Genomic DNA, 11,971 nt, shown 5'->3' with positions numbered 1-11,971 from the left:
TTTGTTGTGTGAGAGCAACCAATGGTGCATTTGTTTGTCGAGGGAAGAGTGCTTCCTTCTCATTGTTTCTAGTTTGGAATGGGGTGTGTAGCGGTATGTTTTGCTCAGGGATATTTTGCTTGGGTATGTTTTTCTTAGGTATGTTTTGCTCAAGGTCGCATGTGTCCTCTTCTCTTTGTTGTTCTTGATAAGTATAAAGTCAAGCCCTTGTTCTAAAAATGTTTGTATCAAAGTCTTCGGGAATCCTAACTCCTTTGCTTGCGAGCATGAGTAGGTATTTTTCCTTGTCAGCCTCTATGAGTCTTTCCATAAGTCTTTGGAATGAGGCACTTTCTTGACATTCTTGGAGGAGCTCTTCAGTGATCTCCATGTCTTCTAGATTTGGATAGTCAAAGGGATTTGATAATCTTCATCCCATACTAGACTCTTGTTGTCTTTTGCTTTGTTTGTTTCGTTGAGAGCGAGTGATAGCGGGCATCTAGTAGAAACTTTTTGTGATGAAGGGAACGAATTCCTCATCTATGTTTTGTTTAGAAGTTGGCGGCTTTACTCAAGGTACGTTGTAAGTAATGAAAACATCTGGGAAGAAAGCTGGATTGATTTTTCCTCTGCGATTCAAGCTTTGGCTAAATGCCGCTTTTTGACAAAATTCCCTACTCCTCACTAGTTCCTTGTCAAATTCTTTTTTTTTGTCTTGAAGATACAAGCGCATATGACGGAGGAATGTTCGATGAGATTTGAAGAGTTGGTGATTGATGTATAAAAACCTATTCTGTTTAGCAAGTTTTTGAGAACTAGGTTGTTATACTTTTGATCATTATTTTACATTACTGCACTATTTTGTTTATATCAATAGCTCATGGTTCAGAATAATAATCAAAAGTATAACAACCTAGTTCTCAAAAATTCTAGGTGCACTATTCTTATTGAGTTCTAACTGTTGAGCCATGAGCTATTGAAGCTTGGTATAAAAATTCTGAACTGAATTAGGCTCGGTGGTCAACTTAGTTGAGAGATCGGTGATCTCTTTCTCAATTGCATCAGTTTTAATCTTGATATCTTTAATGAATAAGGAAAATGTACAAAGTTTCTGAAATAAATAAAGAATATGCTTGAGTTGAGGGGACAACTCAGCAATGAATCTGACAAGCTTTACTTTTCCTATAGTGAGAGCTTTTTGTACCTCTTCTATCATCTTTGCAGTAAGCTCTTTATCTTTTAGCTTGCTCAAGTACTCAGATGCATCAACTCCAAATGTTTCTATTTGAGTAAGGAGTTCATCCAGTTGAATGTGGATGGTTGCATCGGTTGACACTATTGTTGAAGGTAGCATATATGTTAGTAGTGTCTTTACCTTCTGTAGTACTTTATTCTTCTTTTGAATGACCAATTATTTTTCTTCTTCGGCCTTTGCTTTGCATAGTTCACCGAAATCAATAAGTGCTTGCCCTTTTAATTTTGAGATATCCACATTGGGAAACACTATTGGTTTAGTTAAATCAACTTTGAAACTATGCTTTCTCACCTTCTTCTCTTTACCTTTGATCGATTGTACTAAGACAAGTGCTTGTGAGGCTTGCTGACCCTCGGTAGGTTGCTCGGTAGATGCAACACTTTGGTCAATTCCTGTAGCCATTGTGGTGTCCTTGGGTGTCTCGGTACTAGGGGTCTCAGCTGTAACATTTTCAGTGCTTGACGGTGCTTGAGACGTCTGATCTTTAGTTGTATCTTCTGCTGCTTCAGACTTTTGACCTTCGGTGCCTAGTTTTGTATCCTTAGGAGCTTTGGTAGAGACAGGTGGCTTGACCGATGGATAAGGCTGAACTTGTTCTAAGATAGATTCACTAGATACAAGTTTTGCATAGGTAGTCCCTTCTATCATTTCCTACTCCGGTGCTTCTGCATCCATGACATCTTCATCAATTTGAATAGTGTCAACTGGGTCTTGCTTGGTAGCATCAGGACCTTGCTCGGTGGCATCAGGATCTTGCTCGGTGACATCAATAATTTCAACTTGAGATTGTTCACCGGCATCCTTTATTTTGAAGATTTCCCGCCACTTGGCTTTTGTCTCATTTTCTACATCAATGTATAGCCCATTCATCAATTTTAAGGCTCTCTGTTTGACAAGAAATTTAGAATTGTATGTTGTCAAATGTTCTTTAATTTCTGCTACAGACATATCAGGAAATAGATGGACTAGACTTCTTTCTCTTATTTTTTTCTCTGAGTCCATTGCATATTTCCATCTGTTATCAATATGTAAGTATAATTCACTCGGAAGTGACTTTACTAGTTCTAATGGAGCTAGCCGAAACTTTAGAAGTGTGCAGATGACAGATTCTTCAATTTGTTGCTTCTCATCATTATTCCTAGTCTCATACTTGACATATCTAAATCCTGCAAATCCACCATATTCTTTAAGATTGGCACAAAAGTTTTCAACGCTATGAATATTTACCTTCTTGCTTTTTACAATCTGAAATTTGTTTGCATCATCGGATTTTGTATCACTAGACTCTTTTGCCAAAATGAGTCTCAGAGTAGATTTCTTGTAGGTCTTGGTTACCTTGGGTGCAGTAACACTCTTTTGTTTCTTACTCAGTGATGCAGTTGATGCTCTAGTGTTAGGTCTCTTTGTTGGTGGAGTCGGTAGGGCCTTTGAAATGTCCTGTTTCTTTCTTTTCAAAACTTTACCCTTAGGCAACTTGGTACTTAATGTTATTCCTGCCTCTTGAGCTTCTGATTCCTCTTCGGTAATGGCAAGAGTGCCTTTGACAGGTGTAGAGGAGGATTCTTCTCTGAATTTCTCAGATAAAACCTTTATCATCTTTGTAGCCTTTCTTGTAGCCTTGGGTACTACAATGCTCCTTTTTACTTTTTTTTTCACCTCTTCATAAATTCCATATCTTAGTTCGGTAGCATGCCTTGGCAATGAAATATAGGCATCAATTTGCTGTGGTTTGATATCATAGTCAATCTCATAACCCATTGGTGGCAAAGATTGAGTCCTTGGTTCAACAGCATTCATATAACAGTAATCGGTGTCTACCTGAAAACATATATCATCCTTATATTTCTCTACCAGCTGTGGTGGAATCCAGTACCTATTGTGCATCTTCTCTTGAAATTTGTTGAAATAGTCATCCATGATATCATTAAAATTATCTCCCAATTTCTTGATAAAATCATTGATTTGATGGGTGATAGGTCGGTGTAGCTCCCAAACTACTTTACCGACTGAGGGAAAGAACTTCTCAAAGTAGAAAAACATGCATACAAGAAGTGAACCAAACTTCAGTGTGTTTGTCGAGTTGTTCTTCTTCAGCTTCCTTATTGTGTTCAGGTTCTCAAACAAGTTCTTTAGTAGCACTTCACATAAATCTACTTTCATTCCCTTTTTCACTATTTTATAGGTTAAGTCAACTGTGGCACATGGTACACTGTTTTCCCTTGCTGATTGGAAGAAACAATAACCAATTACTCTAATTGTAAACTTAAGTTCTGCATCAGTGACATTGTTCAATTTCAGTCCTCGGTAATCAAATTCTACTCCAGTTAGACTGATTAACTCCTTCTGTGATATCATTTTCTGTGCTCGTGCATGATCATAGATAGGATACCCGGTGATCACATGAATGATTTCCTTGGTGATTTTGAATGGTTTCTCCTCTAGCCACATAAAATCATCATGAACTCTACTTAAAACAAACTTAACCCACTAGGGTTTGAACACACGGGGATAGGCTAGGGCTTCAGTTAATCCCTTGATTTTGATATGCTTGTACTTGCTATCCATTTTGCCATCGGTACAAAGTTCATCATATGTGTCACTAATCTCAACATGACTGAGTTCTTCAACATGGCATTTGGTGAAGAATCTAACATCTTCAACTAACAAGACTCGATCAGGGATGAGTGAAAATGCAGTTTTATCATCCGGTTCAGAGGTGACTTTAGGAGTCAAAGAGTACTTCAGCAAGGGCTTCTCCACATTCTTGACAACTACGAGATCTTGGATCTTGGGCACCATTGTAGATTTCACGTAAAAACTTAGAAAACTATCCTTAGGGTTTGACAGTTTATAAATGACTGACGCTTCACACTCAGTAGATAATAGAAATTTGACAAGATCGGAAACCAGCTTAACAATGTGATGAGATTTGATGTAAATACCTTGAAATTCGCTCTGAATGAAGTTTGATCACCTTGATTTGCTCTGCTCTGCTCTCTTGAAAACTTGGTGAATGAAAATGATTGCGAAAATACCTTTAAGTACACAAAATACCTTATCGGGCTCCGTGCGAGTTAGGTCAAAACATTAAATGCACTCGGTTCACCTTTAACCGATTTACTCCTTTTTTTTGTTTTAACCGAGTAACCAAATTTCCTTCATTTACTGACTTGACAGGCTTCCTGTATACACCGACTTGACAGGTTTCCTGTAAAGTACTTTTGATAGAATTTCAAACTCACTAATGCATCTTAACTATGCAGATTTTGAATTTTGTACATAATAGAATGGGAACTATTATGATTTAACCTTTAGAGAATGCAATCCCTTCATACCTTTTCTGATTAATTTGGAATAGGTGCACCTAACTCGATAGGTAAGGTGCTTTCTTCATCTGACATGATTTCCTTCTTTTTCCAAATCATCTTAAATTTTTCTTTTATCTCTTCAGTGTCTCTTCTAGGTTGATCTCTACAATCTCCTGCTAAATGTCTAGCTTTGTGACAATGAAAACATGCCATACCAGGATTTCTCCATGATCTTTGGTTGTTCATTCCAAACCTTATAAAACAGTTGGCACTAATATGTCCATATCTTCCACAACATTCGCACCATATCCTTGTATTGTAATCTTATGGTACTGCTGCATATTGTCGGTAAAGATCTGTGTGAGTTCGGTAACCTCTAGTGTCTGCTCGGTGTGGACACCGCATGTAGTTCTTTTGCTTAGACCAACACTTCTTGGTACTATGTCCATATCTATTGTAGTTTCTACAAAACCCTTTGAATTTTGCCTTCTGATAGTTGTTAACAGACTTTGTCCTACATTGATTAGATGTGTGACCATATTTATTGCAATTGTAACAATATCCATTGGACTTAGTGATATTCGGTTGCTTACCTTTTCTAATCTAGCATATGTTGGCAGTATGACATTGATTTCCATGGTAGTAGCAAATAGACTTCTTCCTTTTGATGTCATTCTTGTTTCCAGCTTGCTTTGATGATTCTCCTATCTCTGTAGTATGAATTCCTTTCTTGGTTGATTCTTTTCCTTTGTAACCGAGTCCTGCATCTTTGTTGGGTCTTCTTGTATTCAGTTGCTCATCCAACATCTTTGATGCATCATAACTCTTCTTCAATGTTTCTTTGGATTTCTTCTATGTTTCAAGTTCATCAGTCAACCTTGATACTTCAAGTTTTAATGCTTGATTTTCATCATTCTTTAGAATTGCTTCATGATGTGCATAACCTAGTTGATCTGTCATATTTTGTTGAATCTCAGTTAACCTTATGATTTCATCATTCTTATCAGATACTAAGACTTCAAGTTGTTGTTTCTCTCTTTGTAGATCTCTTGCTTTATCCTCTGTTGTCCTCAATGCATCAAGATTTTCAGTCATCTGTGTACTGAAATGTTCATGTTCTCTTTTCATTGCTTTTAGTTGATCAGCCAATGCTTTGTTCTTTTCTTTCAATACTCCAATCATTTCTTCTGTCTCTTCAGATATACTATTCTCAGATGATGTCTCAATTTGTTCCACTAACTCTTGAGAATCCTGCAAGTCATCAGATAATCTTCTTCTTACTTTCAGAGATTTTTGCATTTGCCTTTGCATGTTTGCAATCACTTAATTTGCATGATCCAGCTCTTCTTGTAGATACACAATCCTCTGAGACTGTTTATAGCCTTCCATTGATAAGATCTTTCTCTTTAGGTAGTTAAACCCTTTTTCAAGATTCAAGCTCTGATACCAATTGTTAGGCCCAATATGGAAAGCTAATGTATTGAGAGGGGAGGGGTGAATCAGTACTCCAAAACCTTTCTTTAATAATAACCTTACTATTATGCATAAACAAAATAGTGCAGTAACATAAAATAAAGTTTAAACAAACAGATAACAATCATGCATGATTCACTCCATAACACATATATTTTGGTTACGCAGAAACTCTTGGTTAGAGAGAAAAACTGCGGTGGGGATGGCACCCACAACTTCACTACTGCAATAATAAAGAATGCTCGATTAGAGCTACATTTAGCTATTTCTAATAGCTTACCCTGTTAGGAGTAACAAGATCTGTTAGATCTACCTTGCTAAAGGATTTTACAACATTTATTCCGAATGTTGCACCTGGTTAGAGGCTTTACAATTTATAGACTTGGTTAGAGTCTTTTACCCTGTTAAAGGTTTCTCTTTCAACTTCACAATATTACAATAAAATCATTACAAACATCTACAACTTTACATCTGAAATGTTATAGCAGATTATATGTGCTCAGGATAAGATTACCTTGCTTATAACAGACCTCGGTAACTCATATAGTAACTCGATAAACCCTTCTATTTACTCTGTTCTTCGACTGTTCTCTGAAAACCTTCTCGGTGACCTCTATGTCTCTGTAATAGTCTTCCTTCATGCATACATACACTTCAATAATGTTGTATAAATAAATCTCTTAAAACAGTGATCCAATTCATTGCTTCGATCTTACAAACAAGATTCCTCGAATGAATAACTAAACAAAATATTTCATTGGTTAGATTGACCTCGCAATCATACACAATCTTCTAGTGCAATTTTCAATGTAATAACGATTAGATGTGCCTCGATCTTGTAACACGTTTTCATATGCATGTCCAGGTTCAATGTATCTGGTAACACGTTTCACTTGGTGAATATCAACTCGGTGTGTTAACTTTACTACTCGGTAGCCATAAAAAGATACTCGATAAATAGCTCGGTGTATACTGCGTTATGTGACTGCTTTCTTCTGTAACCGACTAGACTGTGCATACTGACTTCTCTGTTTATACCAACTGCATGATTCGGTAGTGCTAACTGACTAGAATATATAGTATGACTTTGAATATAAGAACTAATAGCAACTTGATAAGTAGTAACATAAGGGCACAATGAAAAGTATTAAAATAGAGACAAAAGAATGACAAGAACAAATTGTATTCTCATCAATATGAAAATGATCAACTGGATTCACCAATACAATGAATATAGGCCTTTTTATATAGGCAAGGCCATATGGATGTATGAGCACACAACCATGACATGTGGCTCAATGAGAAACAAGGGTAGGTAAGAAATACTAGGGGTAGGTAGGAGAAATAATATAATATTCCACGAGAGGTGGATGACCCACCAAATGTAGAGTGTAACAACAAAACAAAACCACAAAAGGTGGAATTTCTCCTACAAGCTCTATCCCTATGTGCACACTTCCCTAAGTGTCTCAAATCCAAACTACGAAGAAATGCATTATCCTAAGTTAACTTAAGTAAAGTGTAATAATATCCATAATGAATATTTATTTACACCAACACCCCCCCTTAAGTGAAACTTAGGGGAATGAAGACTCAAGTCAACAATGCAAGATGGGTCCTGGCTACTAGGCCATGATAGGTACCCATGTACAATATGCAAATGCAAGCAAAACCATGCAATGCAATCTCTCACAAATGAAGAAAAGGAGAAAACCCAGTGCGAAACCCCCCCCCCCCCAAAAGAGAGGTGAAAGTACAAAAGACTCTCAAAGAAGAAGGACAAAACCTCAAAGACGAAAAACTCCCCCCCATAAGAGAGGAAGGAGAAGTCAGCTGACCCCCCCTAATGACACATCCTGCACCCCCAAGAGAGCTCGCAACTGCTAGAACTTACTCTCAGTGAAAGGTTTGGTGAATATGTCAACAACCTGCTCCGTTGTAGGACAATACTGCAAATCAATGACCTGCTCCTGAATGAGCTCTCGGATATAGTGCATATGAATCTCGATGTGTTTGGTCCACTGGTGCTGGACCAGGTTCTTTGAGATTGCAATAGCACTCTGATTGTCGCAATGTAGAACTGTCAGCCATGGAGTGGTGAACCCAAACTCTGTGAGAATCTACTGGAGCCAAATGGTCTCAGTCGCTGCGTGAACAACGCCTCAATACTCAGCCTCAGTCGAAGAAAGAGCAATAGCATGCTGCTTCTTGCTCTGCCAACAAATGAGGCCTAAACCAAGGTGAAAACTATAACCAGAAGTAGACTTACGATCATCAAGATTGCCAACCCAATCAGAGTCTGTGTAACCAACCAAGCGAAGTTTTGTGCCTACTGCATAGTGAATCCCGTAGTGATGTGTACCTTGGATGTAATGAAGGATGCGTTTGGCGGATTTCCAATGAAGCTCATGTGGCTCCTGCATGAAGCAAGAAACCATGCCAACTGCAAATGAAATATTAGGGCGTGTATGGGTCAAGTAGATGAGACTACCCACAAGCTGACGATACAAAGTGGCATCAACTGGTGGAGAAGAACACTGAGCCTCAAGCTTGACTCCAGAAAGAAAGGGAGTTGGTGTAGGCTTACAATCAGCCATATGAAAGCGTGCAAGTAGATCAAGAGCATACTTGGGCTGCGATAGTGTAATCCCAGAAGGTGACTGTGAAATCTCTATCCCGAGAAAGTAGTGCAAAAGACCCAAGTCAGTCATAGAAAATTTGTCATGCAAAGCAAATTTGACCCTGCTAATGATGGATACAGTACTCCCTGTAATGATCAAGTCATCAACATAGAGCACAAGTATCAAGAGAGAGTCATCCTGTCGCAAAATGTAGACATTCGGATCGGAATGACACCTAGTGAACCCTACGGAGAGAAGAAAGGAATCCATCTTAGCATACCAAGCCCTAAGAGCCTACTTAAGGCCATAGAGAGATTTCCTTAGTCTGCAAACCAAGGAAGTATCCTAGATGAAACCCTTCGGCTGCTCCATATAAATCTCCTCATCAAGGACACCATGAAGAAAAGAACTCTTCACATCCATCTGATGTACAACCCAACCATGAGTTGCAGCAATAGCAAGTGTTAAGCGAATGGAGTTCATCTTGGCTACGGGCACAAAGGTCGCAGTATAGTCAACACCTGCTACCTGGGAGAAACCTTTCGCAACAAGTCGAGCCTTGTACTTATCCACACTACCATCCACTGCAAACTGGGTCCGATAGATCCACTTACATCGAACCATCTTTCTCCCCTTAGGGACATGGACTAAATCCCATGTGTTATTCCTCATCAAGGAACTATACTCTTCCTCCATAGCTTGGTCCCACTCAGGAACCCCTGATGCTTCCCGAAATGTCTGTGGATCGGAAGCGGTAGCAATGAATGCATGTGGAAGATCTTGATGTTGTGATTGAGTTCTCCGTGTATCTGAAGGATCCCCAACAACAGAACTCGCGGACTCAAGTGTCTATTGAGCCCAACGAGGTCTAGGTGGAGGTGGAGAACAAGGCTCCTCAGCTGCAAGTGGACCCTGCGGAGGTGTAACCCTGTGATTCAGAGTTGAAGGAGTCTCATCATCTGAATCACTAACATCACTATCCACAATGGAGTAAGGTGGAGGAGGTAGAGAGGCTAAGCTAGGAGAGCTTTCCTCAAAGTGAACATTCCTCTCAATGAACACCTCATGTGTCTCAGGATCCATCAATCTATATGCCTTAACACCCTCAGGGTATCCAACAAATATGCAAAGTTGACTTTATGGGTCCAATGCCTTGCGTTTCTCCGAAGGTATGTGAGCCCATGCTAGACACCCAAAGACTCTTAAATGTCTCACAATTGGTTTCCTACCAGCCCAACCTTCAAAAGGAGTAATACCTTGCAAAGCTTTGTGAGGAACCCAATTCTGGATGTGTGTGGCACAACTGATAGCCTCGGCCCAAAAGGTGGGATCAAGAGAACGTGCATGAATCATACAGCTAGCCATTTCTTTGAGAGTTCTATTCTTGCGTTCTACAACTCCGTTCTGTTGTGGAGTGTATGCTATACAATGTTGAAGATGAATCCCCTCAAATGTACAAAAATCCTCAAGTCTCTTGTTCACATATTCCCTTCCATTATTTGTATGAAGAATCTTGACCACTTTCCTGGATTGCTTCTCCACACGAATCTTGAAATCCTTAAATCTGTCAAATACTTCACTCTTATGAATGAGAAAGTAGACCCAAGTGAAGCAGGAGTAGTCATCAATGAAGGTGAGGACATAGCGGGCCTTACTAAATGAAGGTGCTGGAAATGGACCTGCTACATCGCTGTGAACAAGTTGAAGAACTTCCAAAGCTCTCCAAGCTTTCCCTTTATCAAAATTTTCCTCGGGATGCTTGCCCATGGAACAACCTGAACATACACCCTCTAAAAAACTAATTCGAGGTAGACCTATGACCATGTCCTTAGTGCTGAGCTACTGAAGATAGCGGTAGTTGAGGTGACCAAAACGCTCATGCCATAGCTTACTTTCTGAATTTGAATGAGTAAGCAAGGCCCTAGAAGGTGAACTTGGCACAAAGTGGGAGAATGAATAAAGCCTTGAGTTGTCATTGACTTGTCCCACTGCTACCAAGGCATCATCATCAAGTTCCTTTACCACAACTGAATCTGGTGTAAACTCAACCTTTTTCCCATTCCCATAGTGAGTGATTTGGTAGATAGAGAGAAGGTTGGTAGACAAGTTAGGAACATAGAGAAAATTCTCAAATGTTCCATCATCCATGTCAACTAAACCTTTCCCTTCAACCTCTACTTATGTATCATCACCTATGTAAATGTGAGGTACCTTAGATGGCTCCAATGAAGAAAACTGCTCCTTTGTAGAACCCATGTGATATGAGGCACCTGAGTCAAGTATCCACTGCTGTGAAGAACTTGTTGTAGCCACAAATGCTTGCCCTTTTCCCTTAGACTGTGAGGAAGAGGAAGGAGATGAATCCTTCTTTGTGTAGGCGAATGGCAAGTTGATGTTGTTTTTCTTAAGAAGATTAGTTAACTCATCAACTTGTTTTGTGTGGCATCGATGCTCATCATGACCATACTTCTTGCAATATGCACAAGTTGGCTTATCCTTCTTAGGTGGTGTCCCCTTCTTAGAAGAGGATGAAAAATTGCCTTGTGATGGAGAGGATGATTGTCCTCTTTCCTGTTGTGGCTGTGACTTAGATTACTTTTTCTTCTTGTTGGAATCTTTGCCTTGACTTCCTTGATTCCCTTGATTAGCCACCAAAGCCTTGGACTTTGAAGACTTAAGAAACCCCATGTTCAACAACTTAGATTGTTCCAATATCAACATTTCTGTGAAAGCATCAAAAGAAGGCATAACATAGGAACTCCCCACTGTCAAACGATGAGTTTGGAAGCTAGACACAAATGCTACATATTCTAGTGCAAGCTTGTCCAACAAGTTGAATATCAACTGAGCATCCTTTTTGTCAATTCCACAATCCTTAAGCTTTGCTCTTAGCTCATTTGCTTTGGTGACATAATCTTGGATTGTATCAAAACTCTTGGGATCCAAGTTGGTGAGCTCATTGTCAATCTTATAACCTCTGATTTCATCAACTTGACCATACAATTTCTGAAACATATCCCAAGCATCTTTGATTGTAGTACATTTTTCAATATGAAAGATGAGGTCATCTGACATACTTGCACAAAGTTCCAAGAGCCATGCAATTCTTAGTGAGCCATTCTAATTGAGAATTAGGATCAGCCTTAGGATCAATTGGTGCTACTATTGTTCCATCTATGTAATGCGTGAGACCTTTTTCCATTGATTTGCTCCATACTTTAATTTTCCATGATGCATAATTATGTGGAGTTAAAGGTGGAAATTTATGAGGACTCATTGCAACAAAAATGAAAGAGCACAAGGAAAGAGAGGCACAATCACACAAGACACCCCCC

The sequence above is a fragment of the Cryptomeria japonica genome, chromosome 8, assembly GCF_030272615.1.
Source record: "Cryptomeria japonica chromosome 8, Sugi_1.0, whole genome shotgun sequence".
Classification (NCBI taxonomy): domain Eukaryota; kingdom Viridiplantae; phylum Streptophyta; class Pinopsida; order Cupressales; family Cupressaceae; genus Cryptomeria; species Cryptomeria japonica.
Note: the sequence above shows the minus strand (reverse complement) of the source record.